The sequence below is a fragment of the Dipodomys merriami genome, unplaced genomic scaffold (assembly GCF_024711535.1).
Source record: "Dipodomys merriami isolate MVZ:Mamm:240054 unplaced genomic scaffold, mDipMer1.0.p SCAF_1254, whole genome shotgun sequence".
In the NCBI taxonomy this organism is placed as follows: domain Eukaryota; kingdom Metazoa; phylum Chordata; class Mammalia; order Rodentia; family Heteromyidae; genus Dipodomys; species Dipodomys merriami.
In genome coordinates, this window is record NW_027202554.1 from 56,723 (window position 1) to 62,445 (window position 5,723).

A 5,723-nucleotide genomic window follows, 5' to 3' on the forward strand; every position below is an offset into this window, starting at 1 on the left:
ATGAAACAATTTGTGACTTTATACCAATAAACTGAATTTGACTCTTTCCTATTTTTGTAAGCTAGAGGGAAAACGTAAGGACGCTTCACTTTTCTTTTTTTTTTGCTCTAGAAGTCAACAAATATATTTTTCAATACTTCTGGTAGATTACATCCATTTACCGATGAGAAATGTAAGGCCAGTAGCCAATGTAATGAGTAAATAATGATAATAGAATTTATGTCTGAGCTCTTCACTCTGTGTACTTACAAGCAGAAGTAATTTGGTGATGGAAAGGACCAATATGAAATGTCTATGGGGAAAAACATACTTTGTAAAAGGTTGTTTATGTCTAGGTGACCAGTGATGATTACATGAAACAGGCTTATGTCACGAGCATAATAAGGAGTACATAGAAATCATATTAGTGGCAGAAACTCAGAAAATCTTGATCATTCATCTTATCTAATGGGTGGGAGCAGAAGGGTAAGAAGAAATCTAAAGGGTTCTACATCTCTGGCCAGGCAACTCTGTTAGACATATTCTTGGTGATAGGGATTGCAGGTGGAAATGATGAATTTAGGGGAAAAAAACTCTGATATTTCCTAAGTTTATATTAAACACATGCAAAGATAGATTTGTTTAGACATTATCAAAATATCCATGACCATGAATATGAAAAAGAATAATAAAATCGGGGGCATTATTAAAGGGAAGAGAAAAGGAAAGTCCTGACACAATTTTGAACATTATGTTTAACAGTGTGGACAAGATTGGAAGAATGAGATAAATAAGGAAACAAGAAAGTAATAAATGCAGATTTACAGAAGTAAAGAAAGGAAAGAAGTTGCAGGAAAAATAGGTCAAAACTGTTACAGAGATATTGAAGGAAATATGCTATTTGGATTTGAAAACTAAAAAGATATAGACAATTTAAATAAGAACAGTGTTTTGGAGATATCTCCATGATGAAATAACCCTGTCAATCAACCTGCCACAAATTCTTACATGTAGGAAGTGCTCTTATAAACTTCAAGCTTTTATTCAATGGAAGAGTTCAGACATTACCCTCACCACTAAAAGATATGGCATTTTGCTTTAATGCCTTTCTTTCATTTTCTCTTACACATTGGCAAGTAATGAAGGATTCTGATGTAAAAATAATACAATGATGACTTGTAATAACACAATATCTAGGATCTAGTGTTAATTTGGATATTTACTAATTAGGTCCAAAATTTATGGATATTTATATTTCTCCTGGTAAACTAATGAGCTCCAAGAAAATGTCCCTAAAGAGCATTTCAATTCTCGTATCACTGTTTGTCTCAAAATACTTTAAATTATACACCCTCTAATGTGGGCATAGGGTTATACTGTGGAACTTTCCCCTTCAGATAGTGAGTACTACCCTATGGCTTAACATGGAGAAAGTACCCTCACACATAGACTGGGTGTGTGCTCACAAGAAGTGGTACTTGAACAAGGGAAAACATGGGACCTATGTTTCTTTGGGGCTGGATTACTTCACTTAGGGATTGCTGGGTCATAGGAGAGCTCTAGGAGTTTTTTGTGGATCCTCCATACAACTTTCCAAAGTGGTTGAACAAGTTTACACTCCCAATAACAATGAAGTAAGGTACCCTTCTGGCCACATCCACTCCAGCATCTGTTATTATTGTTCTTGTCTATGGCCATGGTATCTCCATGTTGTTTTGATTTGCATTTGGGGAGGTCGGGCATTTCTCCATGTGTCTATTGGCAATCCTTCTTTCCTCTTCACAGAATTTTCTCTGTAAGTCTTTAGCCCACTTATTTTTTATTTTTATTTTGAAAATACTGTACAGAGGAGTTACAATTACATGGGCAAGATAATGAGTACATTTCCTATAAAGCATTTTAGCCTCCTCCTTTGTTTCCCCTTCCCGTCCTTTCCCATTCTCTTCCCAACCCCCTAATTCTCATTGCCTCCCCCACGAAAGTTGTAAAGTTCGTTTTTGACATAACGACTTGTACATCTCATTGTTGCAATGTTGCCCACTTATTTATTGGGCAGTTGTTTCTTTGAGGATTTGTTGTTGGGGGATTTAATGTTTTGAGTTCCAGGTATAGTTTACATATGAGAACTTTGTCCATTGTATGGCTAGTGAATATCTTCTCCCAGTAAGTAGGCTTTATATGATCTTGCAAGCTATATCCTTTGCCATGCAGAAACTCTGCAATTTCATGCAATCCCATTTTTCCAAATTTTCTTTCATTTGTTGTGTTTCTGCGTCTCTTTTAACAAACTTTCGGCCTATGCCAAGGAGATCTAATAATGAGTTCAGACCTGTAATGATTTCAGAGTGTCTTCTTTGACTCCGAGGTCCTTGATCCATTTGGATTTGATTCTGGTGCAGGATGACATATATGGATCTATTTTTTATTTTCTACAAGTAATTAACCAATTTTGCCAGCACCATTTACTGTAGAGGCTGTCTTTCTTCCATTCTATTTTTTTTAGCTCCCTTATCAAATATTAGCTGACTATAGGTCTGTTGGTTTATTTCTGGGTTTTCAATTCTATTCCATTGGTCCTGAGGTCTGTTCTTGTGCCAGTACCAAGCTGTTTTGATTATAATGGTTTTGTAGTACTGTTTTAAATTTGATATTGATATTCCTCCAGCACTGTTCTTTCTGTTAAGGATCGTTATAGCTATTAGGGTCTTTTAGTGTTCCATATGAATTTTGGGATTGCCTTTTCTATTTTCTTGAAGAATGAGGATGGAATATTTATAGGTATCACATTGGATTGGTAGATAACCTTGGAAAATGTTGCCATTTTCACGATGTTGATTCTTCCAATACAGGAGCATGGGAGTTTTTTTGCCCATTTCTAAGTTCTGTTTTGATTTCCTTTTTCAAGTTTTTAAAGTTTTCATCATAGACATCCTCCATTTCTTTGGGTATGTTAATTTCTAGGTATTTTATTTTTTATGGGGCTATTACAAATAAAGTTGTTTTCCGGATTTCAGCACGCTTTTCTCAGTGTTGGCATACAGAAATGCCATTGATTTTTGAAGGTTAATTTTATACCCTGCTACTTTACCAATATTTTTAGTCACCTTGAGTAATTTGAGAGTGGAGTCTGTGGGATTCGTCAAATACAAGATCATATCATCTGCAAAGAGGGAGAGTTTTACTTCTTCTTTCCCTTTTTGGATCCCTCTAATCTTTGCATCTTGTTTTATGGTTAAACTAGGCATTTTAATTCTAAATTGAAGAGAAGTGTAGAGAGTGGACATCCTTGTCTCGTTCCTTAGTTAAGAGGAAATGGCTTTAGTTTTTCACCATTAAGTATAATGCTGGCTGTAGTTTTGTCATATAGAGCCTTTGTTGTGCTGAGGAATGTTCCCTGGATTCCTAATTTTTGCAGAATCTGCAACGTAAAGGGGGTGTTGGATCTTGTCAAAACCCTTTTGTGGTTCTTGTCTTTGCTCTTGGTGATATGATGAATTATATTAATTGATTTGCATATATTGAACCAACTTTGCATGAAATGAAACCTGAAATGAATCCTGTTTGATCATGATGTATGATTTTTTTTGGATGAATTGTTGAAGTCAATTGGCCAAAAGTGTGTTGAGAATTCTTGCATTAATGATCATCCAAGAAATGGGTCTGTAGTTCTCTTTCTTTGATGACTCCCTGCCTGGTTTTGGGATGAGGGTTATGATGGCTTCATAGAATGAGTTTGGTAGTGAACTTTCTCTTTCAATTTCATTGAAGATTTGGAGGAGTGTTGGTGTGAGCTCTTCATAAAGGCCTTGTAGAATTCCACTGTAAAACCATCAGGATCTGGGCTTTTGTTAGATGGGAGTACTCTTACTGCTGTTTCTATTTCAATGTTGGATATGGGCCTGTTAAGATGGTTTAACTCATCTTGGTTTAGTTTCGGCATGTCAATATTTGTTAGGAAAAGGTCCATTTCTGCCAAGTTCTCAAACTTATTAGCATAAAGTATTCCCTTATAATGTGCTGAATCTTGGTTGTGTCTCTGGTGATGTTTCCATTGTTATCTCTGAGTTTATTTTGTTGTGTTCTCTTGTTTTTCTGATAAGATTTGCTAAAGTTCTCTCAATTTTCTTAATTTTATCGTTGAATCAACTCTTTCTTTTGTTGATTCTTTCTATGTTTTTTTGGATTCTATTTCTTTAATTCTGATTTAATATTAATTATTTATTTCCATCTACTGGATTGGGTATTATCTTGTTGCTCTTATTCAAGGAGACTCAGATATCTCATTAAATTGTTGGTTTCAGATCTGTAGAAGTTGTTTGGGTTGGAACTCAGAGCTATAAACTTGCCTCTGAGTACTGCCTTTGCTGTGTCCCAGAGTAGCTGGTAATTTGTGTGTTCATCTTTGCTGAATATCATGAATATTTGAATTTCCTTTCTAATGTCTTTCATGACCCACTGGTCATTCCACAGTGTGTTTGGTTATCAGCCTTCATGTGGTACAGGACGTTCTTCGGTGGCTTTTGGTGGTGAGTTCTAATTTTATTCCCTTGTTGTGTGATAATGCAAGGTATAATTTCAATGTTTCTGAATTTGGAAAAGTTTGCTTTGTCACTTAAAATGTGGTCTATTTTGGAAAATGTTTCATGTGCTGCTGAGAAAAACGTGTATTCTGATGCTGCTGGGTGAAATATTCAGTCGATGTCTGATAAATCTAGTTGACATATGCAGTTGTTTAGATCTCTCTGTTTCTCTGTTTCTCTGTTGATTTTTTGCCGAGTTGATCTATCTAGTGGTGAAAGTGGTGTGCTAAAGTCCCAAACAATTAATGTCTTTGGAGCTATGTCAGATTTGAGGGAAAGTAGTGTTTCTTGAATAATTTGGGTGCTTGGTTGTTTGCTGAATAGATAGTTCGAATTGTAATATTCTCGTGAAGGAGATATCCCTTAGTAAGTAGCAACCTTCCTTATCTCTTCTCACTAAATTTAATTGGAAGTCTATTTTATCTGTTATTAGGATTGAAACTTCCACCTGTTAATGGGGGCCTTTTGCTTGGTAGATTTTGTTCCAGCCTTTCACACTGAAAATATGTTCGTTTTTATGAGTAATATGTAACTCCTGAAGGCAGCAGATAGAAGGATCTTGCTTCTTAATCCAACTTGACAGTCTATGTCGCTTAATTGGAGAGTCAATCCGTTAATGTTGAGAGTTTGGTTTGAGACCTGTTTGGGAGTTCCTGCCATTTTATGCCCCTTCTTAGGGGCTACAGCAACTGTGTTCTTCCTATGGTTCTTGGATTCTCAGTTTGGGTGTGGTTTCTTGACCTTTATTGTCATCTTGTTTGTTTTCTATGTGTAGGGGAAGGTGAAGTGTCATGTATAGGGCTTGGTGGATATATATTGTTTCAGTTGTTCTTTGGTATGGAAGGTTTTTATTTGGACTTCGGTTATGAAGTAGAGTATAGGTGGATACAGTATTCTTGGTTGATAGTTGTTTGTTTTTAGGGCATGGCATATGTCATTCCAGGCTCTTCTTGCTGTAATTGTCTCCGCTGAGATATCTGAGGTTATTCTAATTGGTTTCCCTTTGTAAGTGGTTGATCTTTTCTCCCTGACAGCTTTAAGGATTTTTTCCTTGGAATTGATCCTGTGGGGATTATAATGTCACGGTGGGATATCCTGTCCTAGTCTGGTCGATTTGGGGTACTAAATGCTTCTTGAATCTGAATAGGTCTATCTTTCTGCATG